An 18,600-nucleotide genomic window follows, 5' to 3' on the forward strand; every position below is an offset into this window, starting at 1 on the left:
TTCTAAGTCTCACCCAAACAGCCCACCATTTTCTAATGACGATATCTCAGCAATTAATGGTTCAATTTTCAATGTTAATACATGAAACATTCGTGAAATTTTCCGATCTCTTCGAAAAAAATATTTTGAAAAAAATTAAATCAAGTCTAACATTTTAAATGGGCATAATATTCAATGTTTGGCCCTTTTAAAATGTTAGTCTTGATTTAATTTTTTTCAAAATATTTTTTTCGAAAAGATCGGAAAATTTCACGAATGTTTCATGTATCAACATTGAAAATTGAACCATTAATTGCTGAGATATCGTCATTAGAAAATGGTGGGCTGTTTGGGTGAGACTTAGAAAACTTCAATTTTCGTGTTTCTTTTTCTTTAAGCCGCTGTATCTCAACAACCAGAGGTCCAATCTTCAATGTCTCTTAGACAATTTTATAGCAAATTTTCTGAACTTTTCAAAAAAAATATTTTCAGAAATGGTCACTCATGGTCACTATTTTTAAAAATCGAAAAACTGCAAATATTTCGCTGAAATCAAACTTTCGGTGGCTATAACTTGAAAACGGGGCCCTTTATCAAAAAATCTGTAAAGTAATTTTCGATTGCAAATTCAATTTTGCATAAAAAAATGAGGTCAAAAAAATTTTATGTATGAAATTTATATTTTTCCAAAAATTACCAGTTTTTCAAAAAATCATAACTCGGCGGCAGATTTTTTGACCATGTTTCTCTATAGCTCAAAAGTTGCGGATTTTTGTCCCCTAAAACATATCAAAAAATCTCGAAAATCAAAAAATACGTATTTTGGGAATTTGAGTTTTTGTGAAAAAAAAGTTAATAAAAAAATCGGGAAATTTTTTTTTCCGTGTACCTATTTTTTTCTAAATAGTCCTTAACAATACCTACAACTTTGCCGAAGACACCAAATTGATCAAAAAATTCCTTCAAAAGTTACGGATTTTCGAATATTTACGTACCATTTTTGTATGAACAGCTGCCAAATTTGTATGGAAATTTATATGGACAAACTAATGATGCAAAATGGCTTCTTTGGTCATGGGGAAGGCCCCCACAAAGTTTGAGCCAAATAAAAAAATACAAAAAATAAAAATGGTCGAAATCGGCCGGTTTTGTAGAGAATTGCTCACGTGTGATCTCAACTGAATTGAGTTCTCCAGATTGCTACAGAAAAGTTGGACTTACATAATAAAATAAAGTGCCATGATTCCCGACAAAAACTTGTAATAAAAATATGTATTATCTCAGAAAACATTTGCTATCCTCGGAAAATTTTATGTAACGTTCCTTAAAAAGTTTCTACACAGGAGTTCGAGATATGATTTAATGTAAACGAAAATAAAATACTATTTTCACCAAAACAAAAATAAAATTCAAATGAAAAGTATGGCATTTTGTGAGAATTTCAGTAATTTAATTTAAATTCAAAATTTAACTACGTTTGATACTCATAATGCAAATTATAAAAATTTGAGTGTTTTCTAAAAAAAATACGGTAATTTGTGAAAATTTGATAATTTTACAAAAACACTGAATAGCTTAAAAAAACATTCATATTTTTATTTTATTTTACGACAATTTCTGTTTTTTTGCAAAAAAATAAATAAAGCGATAAAAATTAAAATATTCAACACTTTAATTATTCAATCTAAAAATTTAAGAATTTTCGCCAACATTTCATTTCATGATAAAAAAAAACTCTCAAAAACTCTGTAAAGTGAAAATGCACGCAAATTTTCGCTCCTTCGATACTCATATTACAAATTATAAAAAAATAAATATTTTAAAAAACATGGTATTTAATGAAAATCTTACTATTTTACAAAAAACTTAACTTTTATTTTTACATGAAAATTCATGTATAATTTCGCTCTGTTTGATATCCACATTACAAATTATGTAAATTTGAGTTTTTTTTTATTTTTTTTTAAAGGTAAGGTATTATGTGAAAATTTGAGGTTTCACAAAAAAAAAGCTCTAATAAAATTGAAAAAGCATGCAAAATTTGGCTTCGTTTAATCACCCATATTGCTTATTATGAAAATTTGAGTGCTTTAGAAAAAAAACGGTATTTAGTGATAATTTGAATTGTTCATACTTTGAAAACTTCTTATTATAAAAAAAACATATTCTTAGTGAAAGTATTGAAAATTTGACATGACATGGTTGAATTAGGTCAATTTTAAAATGACTTTGAAAATTAGTTAAGATTATCACCGATAGAATCGTCCCGAAGATATTGATAACGATAATTTTATCGATCAATATCCATGATTTTCACTAAAACTGCGATTACTAGAAAATTTAAGCGATTTATTTAGTTGATTTTACCTATTTAATTTTCTGGCTGATAAATTTGTATGAAGTATTGAGATTTTTGAAGAAATCTATTTCATCAAAATTTTCTGATTTGCTTCACTTTTTAATTGTTTTTTTTCGGACTTTAGTTTAATTTTAAATTGTATGTAACTATAAATTGAACGATTTATAACGATCGTCAAATTTAGGAAAATATTTTGCCTGTTCAACAAATAGCAATTATCGAACAACATTTTTCAGATTAACAAGACTTCTGACTTATTGAATTTTGACTGTTGTTAAGTGTTTTCATAAAATGAAGTTTTTTTTTATTTGGAATTCTCATATTTTACCATTTTGAACAAAAATTTGAACAATAAAAAAATTAAAATAACGTCAAAGTGTTTGCCATGATTTCAGAAAAGTCTTAAAGAATAAATTTTTAACACTTCAGTCAAAGCCTAAAACTTCATATCCAAACCATTTTTTCCAATTGATAAAAAATATGAGGGAGTTAAAGAAGGTTAACTTAAATTCAATATCATTTTTTGCTATTAAAGTTAAAACATTTCTAAATCAATCACTAAAGCGAAGCATTTTACGAATAGTCTGATTTTCAAAAAAGTATTTTGAGAAAGACGCAAAATCGATAAACTTCATACATCCTGTTGACATCACTAGAGCACTCCTTTCCCCGAAAAAATCTTCCAGCACCAATCTTTCACCACTATTAAGTGCGCTTTGCGTGGGAGTTTCTGTGCCAAAAGCAGCTTATTCAAATTTCGAAAAAAAAAAAACATTTCACACAATCTTCGTCGCAGAAATCTCTCTCTTTTTTTATATTTTTGTCCCCGGAAGACCGGAAGATTTCCATACTCGAGTGATCACAAAAGCTCCTCGCACTTGGTCTGCCCTGGTTGACTGCTCTCGTTGTTCGGTTGAGTGCGCCCCCTAAAAAAGGGAGTGCCGCCCAAAGAAAGTGAAGTAAAAGCAGCAAAAGGGTTTTTTTGTTGTTTTGCTTCCAGCACAAAGAATGACTAAAGTGACAAATTTTGCTGCGAAACAAAAGATACTTTCGAGAGCAACACGGTTACACGCTGATTTTAATATTAAAGTAATAACGATACATAAGCGACGAGACGAGACAAACTTTCTACAAATAAACACGAAAGACTCGTTTTTTTGTTGTTGCTTTGTGCCTTTTAAGTACGGTTTTAGTGCTACATTTTGAGATTGATACCAAGTGGTGCAAGTAAATTTGAATAAAATGGTTGCGATCGCGATTTGTGGAGCGAAATTTGAGGAAAATTATGTAACAATGATTCGTAAAACCTGAAACAAACGTTTACTTTTCTAGTCAAGAAGCTTTTTGAAAATGTGTGTCTATTTGTCAACAATTAAAATTCAAGTCTTGAAACCGTTAACTCTCAAACAAATGTACAGTGTTGCCATCACTTTTGTTTGATTTTCCATTTTTAAACACTGCCGTTTTTCGCCACCATCTTGCCCTAACATGCAAAGAGACTTGGGCGTGACAAGCGACGAACCCTGTCCTCGATGTCATACAACACACACACACGCCGGAGAGTGGTGATGGTTGTACCATGTACACACAATATCCGGCAGCCTGTTTGTCCAACTGGTTGGCCATTGGAGACAAGGTCTCGGGACATGACCCTGGCCAAACGACCGGTGCAGGGTTTGTTGATCGAGCGTGAAATTGTACGGTTTAGGCTAATTGGTTGGAACCGAGGGCGCGCCGTTTGACATTTTGCCGTCTTCATTATCGGAATGTTTGGCATTCGATGTTGGGGTTACGATCGCAGAAGTATTAACATCCGATGAGTTTCCGGTGGTGTTGTGTCGATAATAACACCGTGTAATAATAAAATGGGAAAAATGTTTTTAAAAATATACACACATCTGAACAATTCTTGACCCTAGTTAATTTAATTGTAAAAAATTCAAAAAGGAGGTCTGGAAATTTTATAACGTTGCAACGCCATAATGAATATAAATGATTTACAAAAAAAGTATTATTTATTTTTATATCACAAGAAGGTTCTTATCAAAGAACAAAAAAGAATCAAATGTTTAAATATAAAAAAAAAATAATCGAGCTGAACAAATTTATCAGTAATTCTCTTTCAAAAACTCTGCTTGACTCAGTGAAATAATAAAGTATAATCATCAATTTGGAAAGCTACAAATTTTTTCTTCAAAATTGTTTCATACCAATTCCTGAAAAAATGAGTACATACATAGTTAAACTTTGGTGTAAATCCTATTCTAGACATTACTTCAGGAGTTGAATCAAAAATTAAACATGCGTTGCGTATGTGACATTTTTTAGCATAGTGTTTACACATTTTTTGAATATCAAATCTTGTATAATATATTAGTTCAATTGGGCCATACATCACTTTGTTTTATTTTTGCTGTATTATCTTAATAATTTGATGTCTGGGATTTTTCTAAATCATATTCAAGCTAAATGAAGGCACCTAGAATGTATGACGCTTCGATGTTTATATTAAAATGTCATTACACTTATTATAAATATCTAAAAATTACAATCTTTAAGCTTTTTTTTTTGAGTTATCGAAAAAAAAAACCCTCCTAAGATTTTTACATCATTATAAAGAAGTCTTAAGCTTTCAAATTCAACAATCAGAAAAAAATGCTCCGAAGGTGCGGACATATTTTTTGTCTTGCCAATTTTACTTCTCAGACCACTGTACAGAGGTGGCATAAAAAATAATTAAAAATAATTTAGAAGGAAAATAGGTTTATGCGACAACAACAAAAAATCTGAATGGTGTTGCAAGAAAATAAAAAAAAACTGCTTTAAACATTTCTATGATTTGAAGTCAAATTTCCATGGCAATTTAAATTTTAAATACTTCATACAAAGCTTCAGAAATACAAACAACTAAAACTAATAGATTGCATGTAGTAAAAATGAAACGCAAAACTGTTACAGTTAACTAACTTTTTTCGGTGTTCCCTTGCTCGATATTGTTCTTTGCGCTGAAAAAAAAAATCGTCCCTTCAAATATTATACAAAGCAATGAAGTAAAAATTTAATTGTTTAAAATAGTAAATTCAATTGAATAGTTTTTTTCATTTGCATTATAATTTAAATAATATGGGTTTCATGGATCTGCACAAAAATCAATGATGGAATTCCATGCGAGAATCTAATTTTTAAAATTTATCAATAAAATAAACAAATCTTTTTTTTATCAAAAAGTAAAAATTTAATTAACATAATACATGGTAAGATGGATGGCTCGAGATGGGAGATTTTTCAAAACAAGATTTTTTCGGTTGCTTTTAGGCCCTAATCAACTCCCCGAAATTTGGGAGCGATAGGTTGCGTCCACACTTTGCGCAATGCATTTCAATTTTTATGGGAATTAGTTTCGAAAAACCTTCTTTTTTGCATTTTATATTTTTAACATTTTTATTTTCCACTTTTTTTTTCAAACCAGCACAAGAGCGTTAAATTCTCTAAAACTTTTCAGAAGAAAGTATTGTGCTATCTTGCTCCTATCAAAAGATACAGCGTGCTCAAAACTGGTCTAAAACATGATTTCCGAGCAAAAAACGAGTTTCACGTTAAAATTTTGGAGGGTAGTTCTGAGGCCCAAAAGGCATTAAAAAAACTTTGTTCTGGTTTGATTTGATCATTTTTCAATTTTCCATATCGTCAGCTGTGTGCTATCTTGTGACAACGACCATTTAGTACTTTTCGAGAAAATCGATTTTTAAACTTTGATGATAAATATTTTCAAAACTATGATTGGTATAGCAAAACTTTTTGATGCAATCGGTTCGTATACTATCGCTTAACAAACGCTCCAAGTTTCAACTAATTTGGTTACACCAGTTAAAAGATACAGTATATTATGTAATCAAAAATCTGAAAAGCACGTGTCACAAGTGTGTTTCGAGAGTAAATTTGTACTACGTGTCACAAGTGTGCACAGAATTTCCATACAAACTAAAATAGACTTAAATCAATAGTTTAACCGACTTAATCAGTATATTTTCAAAAACAAAAGATTGCATTGCCTTCACAAAATGTGTATCAACATAAATTTGTGAAAAACAAGAAAAATTTTCCACATTTTCCAACAACATGTATGACGTGTCACAAGTGTGCACAATCATTGTCACAAGTGTTTATTGCGATATCCGGGAAACGGAAGCGAGTTTCCAAAATCGGATTAAAGCATCTTGTAGTGTTTGTTCAGTATAGCAAAACGTCATCATTGACTCATTTTCGACCAAAATGGTCTATGTCACAAGATAGCACACAGCTGACGATATAACGACGAGCCAGTCTTATGTTTAGGCTGTTGCAAATATTTTTCGAATTTTATTTTTGGAACCCAATGCATTGCAATGCTTGTAAGACAATTGTTGTGGTGTTAAATGAGTTTTTACAACACTTTTTCATTGAAATGTTGATACCATCGCTAGTTACTCTTTTTCCCCTTTTAACTTTGACCAGAGTAAAAGGGAAATAAACCTTTAAAAATGTTTGTTTTAAAAAAAAAAAAAAAAAACGGAAACATAACTTTTTTGTGTAATTTAACATAACTAATTTATGTAAACCTATTCAAATGTTTTAACAAAATGTTTGGAATGTTTTTTTTATTGCTAATTAAATTCAATCTCGTTTGGATTGCTAAAAATTGCTTTTTTGAAGGATTATTGATGGAATCATTATGAAAGACTTAAAATTATTATTAAGATTACAGTGCCTTTTTAAAGAAATGAAAAATATTAGCAAAAAATATCACATACAATATTCACAATTAATTATTTATGTAAGACCGCTTGTAAATTGAAATAATTCAAAGATTTCTTTTAATGATCAAACATCTTGGAAAGCCCCACAATTTTCTGTTTTTTTTTTTTACAACATATGAAGGCCGATGCACATCTTTATTGAAGTTTATTCCCCTATTTTGTTGGTTTTCAAAGGGTTTCAACATTTCGATAAAATTATGTTTTGTAAAATGCATTATACTAAAGAACAGTAGTTTTCCAAAAATGTTTTCAAAAATTAAGGAATCACGGAAATAGGGTTGAAACAACTTTTTGTGGTACTGGATAACCAAAAATCAATAAAAGTTAATATATTTTTTAAACTTGTTCAATCATACTTAAAAAAATATTATCAATGCTTGAAATGCATTTTAAATTGTTTTCCGATGATTGTAATTGAAATTTGAAGTTTTTGGAAAAAAATGTTGATTTTCGATTTATCGAGCCACCATTTCAGGCTGAGATGGACATAAACTTTTTAAAACATATGTAACGACTTGATTTTTATTAGAATTGGTTATTCATAATTTTTGTATCGAATAAGTTTTTCTATGCTTTAAATTGAAACAAAAAAGGCAGAAAATTAAGGAACCTGATTGAGGATTAAGAATTCTCGTATGAAATTCATAGTAACAATGATTTCTTATTGATCCATTGCAAACAATTGATGCAAACAAAGTTTGTTGATAAATTTAAGTTTTTGTTTATGTGTGATGCAAAAAACTCTCATAAAATTAATTAATAATTATTTCAGAATGAATTCCAAAAACTCATTCATATGAAAAGTTAATTGTTTGATGTTTTTTTAATTTAGAGGGTCTCAAGGAATTGAATCTTATTCATTTCGCAAAACTTTAATAATATACTTAAAAAACACAGTTTTTTGTAGAATCAATTTGTCTTAGTTTAATATTGCATTTTTCGGCATCAAATCGGCCCATCATAAATATCTTCACTTTGCAATCACTCACGGTTTCAGCAGTTCAGCAATCACCAAAAAGTTCAATTGTTATCCAGAACTTTTTCCAACATAAACAGCAGCAATATTGTTAGTTTTCTTTTCAGAGTGTACGATAAATCTGATCAACTGTCTGGAAATTTGATTATTTTCCTCAAGTTTGCTGTGCACATTAGTTTTAAAAATAATCTGTAAAACACAACCCAGATGTTCCAATGCACAGTCCTTATTGATATTCCAGTTTCAATCTCGATTTTTTGCACCAGTTCACTTTTCCAGATAAATTTTTGTTCATCCAATTTGTTTATCCAACTTTGCACAAACTTATCTTTTCTTCAGTTTTTAGTTTTTCACTGTTCCAGTCTCCATTAATCACCAAGTTTTAAACTTTTTCTTCGATTCATTTTTGATTTCACTTAAAACATTAAAAATCAACATATTCCCCATTCAACACATTTTCCTAAATAACTCTTCCAAAATCTTCGATCCTTACTCGAAAAACTCCGGTTTGACCACGACCGTAGGCCAAAACACTAGCTGGCTGGCTTGCGCTGGGCTGGAGCTTGTAGGCTGGCTGAACTTCTAGCTGAACTTCGGCACTTTGAACTGAAAACGACAACGACGACGACGACGGGCAGACTCGACGAAACCTAGCACATCACCGTAGGGGAACTCGACACAAACTGAACGATAAAACATAAAACAACGCCAAGTGTAATCAGGCCTTCCTCGGCGCGCGGAAAACACGAACGGGAGCTTCGGCTTAAGCCGACGACGACGACGGTGGTGGTGGTGGGTGTTCCGAGAAGGATTGAAAAAAGCTCCTCTCAGCTGGAAGTTCGGAGGGGCCTTTGTTGGGTAACTTTACGAACGAAGAAATGGGTAAAAGTGGTTGGGCACGGTAAAAATTTGAATGTTATTGAATTTTGAGGTTAAATTTGAATGATTTCATCATCTTTTTCATGAATTTATTCTCGAGATAAGAAATTATAATTTTAGACAATTTTCAACAAATAATTTCGATTTTGAGAGATTTCTTCTCTCAGTGCACGCTCGGCCAAACCAACAGCTTTTGAGGAAAACAAACACAACAAACTCCAAGAGCCGAAGATCGATCGCGAACGACGACGATCGGATCGGTTCGGCGAAAAAGCAGTTGGGGAAAGGGACACGAACACGAAGAAATGCATGAATTATGCTGCGCGAGCTCGGGTTCGCTTTTTTTTCCTTCTTCTTTTCTTCTTCTCACTCTCTCTTTCACTTGGCACAGTGGGCGCATTTGGAGCGAGCGCAGGAATGCGTGTGTGAGTGTACTCCTGCAAGCGCGCGCACACACGGTGATGGTATGATTGGGAAGTGATCGAAAGTAGGCAATATTATGTCATACGCGAACGCGCACAGTCCGTCGTGGTTGGCGTCGTTTAGCACCTATTTTTTTGCTGGGAAGAAGACGGTAGTGTGAAAGATATGAATATTAGGAAACTGACTTTTATAAATTTAAAAATGTAGATCAATCAAACCCATTGATCTTGAAAAAAAATATGCTGTTCAAATAGAAAAAAACAAACTTTGAAGATGCGCGATCAAACCATGTAAGTGGCAGCACAACATTTTGTAAAAAAATATTTGATGATAATGGGTAATTCTCTACCAACTCACACGAAATCGAGAAAAGTTGCTCCGACCCCATGAAAATTTGTCCTAAGGAGTAATTTTTGTCCCTTATCACGAATCCAAGGTTCATTTTTTCGGAGGGGCGGTACGACCCCTTTCATTTTTGAACATGCGAAAAAAAGGGGGTTTTCAATAGAGCGTCCAATTTCCCGGGGTTACCAATTTCCCGGGAAACGGGAAATTTTAAACCAATTTCCCGGGAAATCCCGGGATTTCCCGGGAAATTTTAAATTAATTGAAAATCGCTCTAATCTTGATTCTGAATCATGTTTTGCATCAAAATTGAATAGGACAGCGACTTTAATGATTAAAATAAGTATAGAGATCAACTAATAGCTTGACTGCATGTAAAAATTCATACAACTACAGGAAAATGTATATTTTTCTAATTTTATAAGCTCAAATCGTACAATGAATCAAAAAATGATCTCTTATATTGTTGAAAAGTATTTTTTCATCAAAGTGTTTGGACAGTAAGTAAAATGAATCCATACTCCACAATCTTAAAAATTCTTTATAACTTGCCTCTTTGACCAGTTTGAGAGAGTATGGTTTAATACATTAAGTTGAAACGAATAAAATCATTCAGAATGTTTTTTTCATAACAAATAACTTTTCTAACCAAAGTTATACTGATTTCAGCTCTTGAACAAAATGGTTAAGCTTTTAAGTTTTTTAAAAAAAAATGTAACTTCTCGTGTTTGTTTTACTTCAAACAACTCAATGTTTTCAAATATTTGGAGCAAGTTTTTAAACTTGGTTTACTTGGTTATGGAACAAAAACATGATTTAAATTATACGATAAATTGTCATCATCCCACTCTAACACCCATTGTTGCACCATGCTCCATAATTCTTTTACTTTAAATTGTTTTTTTTTTTTTTTGAACGAATTGAAGTAATTCTGCTTGCAAAAACCTGAAATATTTAATTATACCAGTTCAATTTTCATCTAATTTGATCATGGTAAACAAAAACGTAAACTATTCGTATTCTTTATTTTGTATCCAATTATTTTTTAAAAAGCTTACCTGAATTGTAAAAGTTTATTTTCATTAAGCAAGGTCTTTTTCCAGTTGCTTCAGAAACTTATATTATCAGAAATAAATCTAGATATTAAATTGAGTTTCTTAATTTTTTCTAGAGCATTTAAATAAAATATGGATCCCGAAAATTCAGAAAATGTATACTTACGCTTGAATTTCGGGAATTCCCGGGAAATTTATAAATTTCCCGGTAAACGGGAAATATATTTTTACGGGAAATCCCGAGAATTCCCGGGAATTTTTTTCCCGGGACGGGAAATTGGACGCTCTAGTTTTCAATAATTTGCAGCCTGGAACGGTGATGAGATAGAATTTGGTACCAAAGGGACTTTTATGTAAAAATGAACGCCCGATTTGATGGCATACTCAAAATTCCGAAAAAAAACCTATTTTTAATCGAAAAAAAAAACACTGAAAAAGTAAAAAAAAAACTCTGCCATTTTTCATCAATCAACTTTAATTTTTTTAAACATGTCATTTAAGGGAATTTTAAGTTACTTTTCGTATCCGCAATAACCCAGAAGGATCAATTTTTCATCTAGAGCAAAATTTTATTTTATAAATTTCGTGTTTTTTTTCTAACTTGGAAGGGTTGTTTTTTAGAGTGTATAACAATCTACAAAGTGGCAGAGCAAAGAATTTAAAAAAAATATACATAAAAATATGGGCTATGTTTAAAATCCACACGAGTTATCACGATTTTGCGAAACAACTTTTTAGAAAATTATTAAACTTTAAAAAATATGCCAAAAACGTTAGAATAAACAAGAAATTTCAAAATGAAAAGTTAAGCTCTAAATAAAAAAATACCCTTCTGGGTTAATGCAGATTCGAAAAGTAACTTAAAATTCCCATAAAATTGTTTTTTCGAAGAAAACTACGTTTTTTTGTTCTAAATTTTGAAAATTTCCAATAAATCTGCCAAGAGACATTGAATATTGAACTTCTGGTTGCTGATTAGAGCAATTCAAAGAAAGAAACAAGAAAATATAGGTTTTTAAGTCTCATCCTAATATTCCCACACTTCCTTACACGAATAACTCAGCAACTAATGGTCCAATTTAGAATGATGGAAAATGAAACATTTCGTCGCCGTCGTGCTAACTTGTCGTACGTGCATGTTGGGCAAAATTGAGTTAAGAACGCCATTTTGTGCAGCTCATAATGCCTCATCTTTTGACCTTCACAAATCCCCAAAATTCGATTTCAATCATTAGATATTCAATGAAAACCAAAAAAGCTCCAAAAAATTTTGTCACTCTACATATAAAAGAAGTTTCAATCTTGTCGTGTTATCTTGTCACTCCCTGAAAATTGATGTAAGTGCGACAAAGGGCAAAGGGATTTCAGGTCAGAATGCGTTTGACGCACGTACAAGTTAGACTACGGTAAACATTTGTAATTATAACTCGGGACTCCAGCAACCAACTTCAACCAAACTTCGGGACAATGCACAGAATAGTCAGCCAAACAAAACGTCTTTGTTATTGTTTACATTGCGTGCTCTGTTTTTTGTTTATTCAAAGTCAAACATTAAAACGCGTTTTTCTCGGAACGTCAAAATGGCGGGTGCGACATGATAGCACGACGACGTCGATTTGTGAAATGTTATTATCTTTTTGAAAAATATATTTTGAATTTTTTGAAATCAAGACTATTATTTCAAATGGGTGTGATATTGAATGTTTGGACCTTTTGAAAGGTTAGTCTTGATTACAATTTTTATGCCTAAAATATCTACCATTGTTTTTTTTTTCAAAAAAATCATAACTCGGCATAACATATATAATAAATCATAATGTTTGTCCAAAGGTCCATGCTTCTCTACCGCTCAACAGTTGCGTCCCCAAAATCATATCAAAAACCTTCAACAATTCAAACAAACGGATTTTCGGATTTTTTTTGTAAAAAAGTTAATGAAAAATCGGCAAAATTGTTTAATTCTGTGTACCATTTTTGTCTGAATAGTCCTTATCAATACCAACAACTTTGCCAAAGACACAAAACCGATCAGAAATCGCCCTCAAAAGTTACAGATTTTCGAACTTTTGCGTACCATTTTTGTATGGACAGCTGCCAAAATTGTATGGAGACTTTTATGGGTGAACCAACTACTCAAAATGGCTTCTTTGGTAATTGGAAAGGCCAACACAAAGTTTAAGCCAAATAACAAATAAACAAAAAAAAATAAAACAGTCACAATCGATTGCTCAACTGTCTAATAAAAGTTGTATTCTGGTCCGAAAATGTAAAAAATACAAAATATAAAATGATACAACTTTGGATTAATGGGCAATTTAATGATATCAAAATGATTTAAGTTCAATAACATCAACTTTTGCCGTTATTAGCGTAACATTCTATATTGATGACGCCCTATTGCAAAGTTTAAAGATTTGATAATCAAATTTTAATATTTTCCATTTTCGATGGCTATTATTTTATTTCGCTTTAAGTATTTACTAGGGCTGTTCCTAAAACAAATCCCAGTAGAATTTTTTAGCACACCATTTGTTTTGTGTTTGTAAACTACACTTTCAGGTTTTTTTAAATAAATTTTGATTTTGTGATGTTGCATCTGAAAAATACTAGAAACTCTTGAAATTATAAGTAAGTAGCATTAAGTAGCCTATGTTAAGTCAAAATTTGAAGCAACACTTGATAGTTTTTGTTTTGACCGTTTTCAACCATCATACTTTGTTTCCCGATTTTCGCAGATGCTAGTTTTATATACTCAAACAATCCCTGAAAATTTCAAGCAGATTGATAAGGTCAATGCGAGATAGATATGCTCTGCTCGTGGACTCGCTTTTAAATTAAAAAGCCTGAAAAATGCAATATTTTTTGGAATAAACTCAAAATGTTATTTTTTTGTGTTTACTGTTTTAAAAGATTCTTTTAACTACTGAATAAAAATTAAAAATGTTGGCTAGAAATAAAACACCAAACTCACTAACATAAAATCTCAAAGCGAAGGAAAATTTGCCATAATAATCAAATTGGGTAACCTTCTCAGCACCACCAACAACCAGTCGCGACTGCCGGTTCCGACTTGACGGTGGCCACCTCACTTATCTAATCACTCAAATCGATCCAAATTTGGGGGGCTCCGTCAGACGCAGCAAAGATTCGGCCTAGTCACGGTCCGGTTGGGTTTGTTTTGATTTTAAGCTTTTGCCTCACTGCGCTCGACTTGTGATTATGGCGAAGCTCTTTTTTTTACAGCATCGACTTGTTTTTGGGAAGGTTTGGTTCGGTAATAGCCCACATGGTGACTTGGTGAGGAACTCAGTCATTCGGAGGATTTTCCAGACGCTTGGCCCTCAATACGTCATCGGTGTGCCACTGGATGTCCTTGACGATGCTTAATGATCAGAGGTACGAAAACCGCATACACATAAAAAAAGAGAAAATCGTCATCTCCGGTTCCTCGGTTCGTCACTGACTTTGCGTGCGCGGTCGTTTAAGTCTTTTGCAATTTGCCTTCAAAAAGCAGCTGCTGGACGAGCCAAAAAGCGGGTGACTCACTTCAGTAAAGGTGAGGCTGCAAGCTTGAGGGATTAAAGCTGAACCGGATTTTGGGAAAAAAGTGTAACGAGTGAGGTTCGACTTTATTCCTCGAAAATTTCAGTTTTAAAAACATATTTTAAGTATCAACACGAAAACATTTTTTTTTTTTTTGCATACTTCAAATTTAGTTCCGGATGACTTGCCGGTTCCGTTAGTGGCTGGTACCGACAAATTCCGCTATGTAAATATTTTCGCCCAAGTGTCAGTAATTGCACGCAAAGACAAAATAAAAAAAAACAGTTCGAGCAACTCCATTCCGCCTACGAACCGGATTGCTGAAGCCGAACGGTGGACAATGCTTCGGAGTGGAGCACTTCCGTCATCCTCTTGTAAACAGTGCAGTGTAAACTCTTCGTTCGAGTGCGGGCCGCCGAAGACGACGATGACGGTACTTGAAATCAGCCAACTCCGGAACCACTTTTCCGATGTTGATTAACAAGCTGGTTTGAGCGTGTTTGATGTTTAATTTAATTAATTTGTTAGCGCAAAAAAAAAGCAAAATAAACAAAAATAGATTCAATGGTAAAAAAATTAAAACAACGTAATAAAAATTAGAGAAAAAACACCCTGTTAGCCCATCTTAAAGGTTAATCCAGAAAAGAAAAGCAAAATCCATTCTTTCAACCTTCGTGAGGTAAGTTTATTGCACCACTCAAGCCGATAAAGTCGGCGAAGCAAACTCGCGAGCATCGCTCAGAAAGAAAGACCTTTTTCCTTGCATGTTTGTGTTGGTAGCCAAACTGAATCGAAGGTAAAGCTGACTTTGCTCAAGAAAAGTGGGTGTGGGTGAGGAATAACGTTCGCCACCTCGAGAAGGTCGAATGTTTCGGAAGAGACTGTTTTCTGATCGACTTGGTGTCTTCGACCAAGTTGTAGATTATAGTTAGGACTTTGCCGAAAAAAAGTTACACTCTTGAAAAATACTTATTTCCTCATTTCATTGTTTTTTACTTATTTCACTAAAAGTTATTCAAGTATTGTTATTTATATAAGTTTTTTTTTAATATTTTATGGGTAAAACTGGTTCCAGAGGTTTTTTGTTATGATTTTTGAAAAATAGCGAAAATGTACTGACCGCAATTTCAAAACAGTTCTTTTTCAGTTATTTGATAAAGTGCGCCGTTTTGGAGTTATAGTCTTTTTATTTTCGAAAAGTGTAACACTTCATGCAGAAAAGCCACACCTGAAAAAAAAATTAAAAGGCTGTGAAATTTCCTACAACTTTTTCGATGAGACTTTGGAAAATTAATAGTTATTTTGTAAGTTAGAGCCTCTCAAATAATTCGAATCGTTGAAAATGAGTTTTTCTAACTGTCAACTAAAAAGCCTGTAATTTTCAGCCGACGATACCTTGAAAACAATTGGTTCAATTTTCCATCTTTTCAATAAAAATAATTTCAAAAAATTTAAATCAGGCCTAGCTTTTGAAATGATCTATATATTACATAATTATGTGCGAAAATCGTTGAAATCTGTATTTTTCATCGAAAAAACACAAAAAACGTTTTAAAAACTCTGCTATTTTCCATTACTTAACTGTAAATTTATTTGGAACATGTCATTTTAAGGCAGGGGTGCCCAACCTTTTGGCGCTGCGGGCCAGATCTGATTTTACTGAAGCAGTGTCGGGCCGGAACTAATATTTGATAAAAGTTGAAAAAATAAACACATTTTTTTTATATTTTGAACTACTGTTGCAAATATGATTCATATATCATGATTTTAAGAATGAAAAACAAAGATATCATTTAAAAATGTGTTTATTTGACTTATTTTAATTATTGTTCGTTTAAAATTGTATAGATAATGTTTTTGACGATTGCAATTAAATACCTTGATATATTTTTTCTTAAAAAAAAAAAAACATTCAAATTTCAATGATCGTTGCAATTTTTTGAAGTTTTTGATACATTTTTAAATATTTTAAAAATATTTGCAGCCAACTATTTTCAGTTTGAATAATTTGATTTTTTAAGCTTTTTTAAAAAAAACTTTAGGGGAAAGTGGGGCAAGTGTAACAAGCTAAGGAAATGCACGTTATAACCCACTAAAACGTTAAAAAAAACAGTCGAATTTTTTTATAATCATCTTATTCCAGGTCTTGACTAAGACTTTGATAGAACAAGTTTTTAAAAAATTCTGTTTTTTAATGTAAAAAATTGATTTTAAAATTTTTGATTATCCGTACGTTCTAATCAACTAGTGGGGCAAGACGAACAACCCGTTGGGGCAAGAGGAACAATGCATGAAACAACATGTTAATTTGCTAACTATTGAACTGTTATTACTTAGATACATCAGATTAGAATGTATTTGAAACGTTTCTTTCATTTTTAGATTAAATAACAATAGTTTACTAAAAAATTGATCGTTTTTACGAAAAAAACTATCAGTTAGAAGATAAATTGTAAATTTTCATAATATCGCTATATTTTGGATGGACATTTTTTTAACAATTAATTATCAGTTTGTATGTACTTATATGTATTTTTTTCCCAATAAGTGGGTCTCGTGGCGCAGGGGTAGCGGCTTCGGCTGCCGATCCCGATGATGCTATGAGACGCGGGTTCGATTCCCGCCTTATCCACTGAGCTTCTATCGGATGGTGAAGTAAAACGTCGGTCCCGGTTTCTCCTGTCTCGTCAGAGGCGCTGGAGCAGAAATCCCACGTTAGAGGAAGGCCATGCCCCGGGGGGCGTAGTGCCAATAGTTTCGTTTTTTCCCAATAAAATATGTTGTTGCAGCAATTCGTATTTTTTTCCATACTAAAAATCCATTTAGTACCTTTGCCCCAGCTTAACAAGATTTTTAAAAGCTCTCTACAAAAATAACCAAAAGTTGAATCATACTTTATAATACGTGCAAGTCATTGGTAGGGACACTGCAGATCTAGGAAAAATAGCATTTTGATAAAATGAGCCTTAAAACGAACCCTAAGCCTTATTTTGAACTTTTCAAATATTATAAGAAAACAAAGGTTTTGAAAAAAACTTCATTAAATCTTATGCCCCGTGGCGATTACGTCGTTTTTGCGGTTATGGGTTAGTAGAATCAGCTAAATACATTGCTAGCAACAATTCCTCATACTGGAAATAATCAAAATTGTAAAAAATTACGGCCGTACGAACGAACGTTCCTCTTGTCCCATATGGTTGTCTTGCCCCACCTTCCCCTATCACTAAAAAGTTTTTTTTTATTTTTCAAAATGGATAATTTTGTTTTCCTGCACATTTTTTCAGTTATAAAATATCAATATAAATATTATAAGAATTAAATTCAAATCTCAAGCTTATTTTTTTTAAAATTCAGACAATTATTTTATTTATTTAGCTTTTCATGAACAGCCTTAAGGGCCGGTCAAAGAACTATTTTGAAAAGCCGTCGCGGGCCGGATGAAATGGCTTCAGGGGCTGGATACGGCCCGCGAGCCGGACGTTGGACAGGCCGGTTTTAAGGGAAATTTAGAATATACATTAATCTAGTAGGGTAATTTTTTCATTTAGAGCATTATTTTTCATTTTAAAATTTCGTGTTTTTTCTAATTTTGCAGGGTTATTTTTTAAAGTGTAACAATGTTCTCCAAAGTTGTAGAGCAAACAATTACAAAAAATTTTATATGTAAACATAACGGGTTTGCTTGTAACCATCACACGAGTTATCGCGATTTTACAAAAAAAAAAGTTTTGAAAAAGTTACATTTTGTGTTTAAGAATTTTAAAATGAAAAATTTTGTTATAAATGAAAAAATTACTCTTTTGGGTCAATGCAGATTCGAAAAGTACATTAAATTTTCCCTAAAAATGACATGTTTCAAAATTGTTTACAGTCAAGTAACGGAAAAAAGCAGAGTTTTTAAAACATTTTTTGGGTTTTTTTCGATGAAAAATACGTTTTTTTTAGGAATTTTAATTACGCCATCAAATCGGCCGTACAATTTTACATATAAGTCTCTTTGACACAAAATTTCTATCTCATCACCGTTTCTGGCTGCAAATTTTTGAAAAACACCTCTTTTTTCGCATGTTCAAAAATGAAAAGGGTCGTACCGCCCCTCCGTCACGAGATATCAAAAAACGGACCACGGATTCGTGTTTAGGGACAAAAGTTACCCCTTTGAACAAAGTTTCACGCAAATCGAAGATGGGGTCGGGGCAACTGCTGCGTGAGTTGGGTAGAATTACCCACACTACATTTTTTTTT

General features: G+C 32.2%; 1 protein-coding gene across 4 annotated transcripts in view; it reads right to left on the reverse strand.

Moving 5' to 3' along the window:
- The window catches only part of LOC120431106 (uncharacterized), a 59,201-nt gene extending 50,405 nt beyond the window's left edge, over positions 1-8,796 (reverse strand). For all 4 annotated transcript variants that reach the window (XM_052708691.1, XM_052708693.1, XM_052708690.1 and 1 more), the window contains exon 1: positions 8,604-8,796. The gene's annotated coding sequence lies outside the window, so the exon portion shown is untranslated. The remainder of the gene's footprint in view (positions 1-8,603) is intronic.
- Positions 8,797-18,600: the final 9,804 nt, after the last annotated feature.

This window comes from Culex pipiens, chromosome 2 (assembly GCF_016801865.2).
Source record: "Culex pipiens pallens isolate TS chromosome 2, TS_CPP_V2, whole genome shotgun sequence".
Taxonomy (NCBI): Eukaryota; Metazoa; Arthropoda; class Insecta; order Diptera; family Culicidae; genus Culex; species Culex pipiens.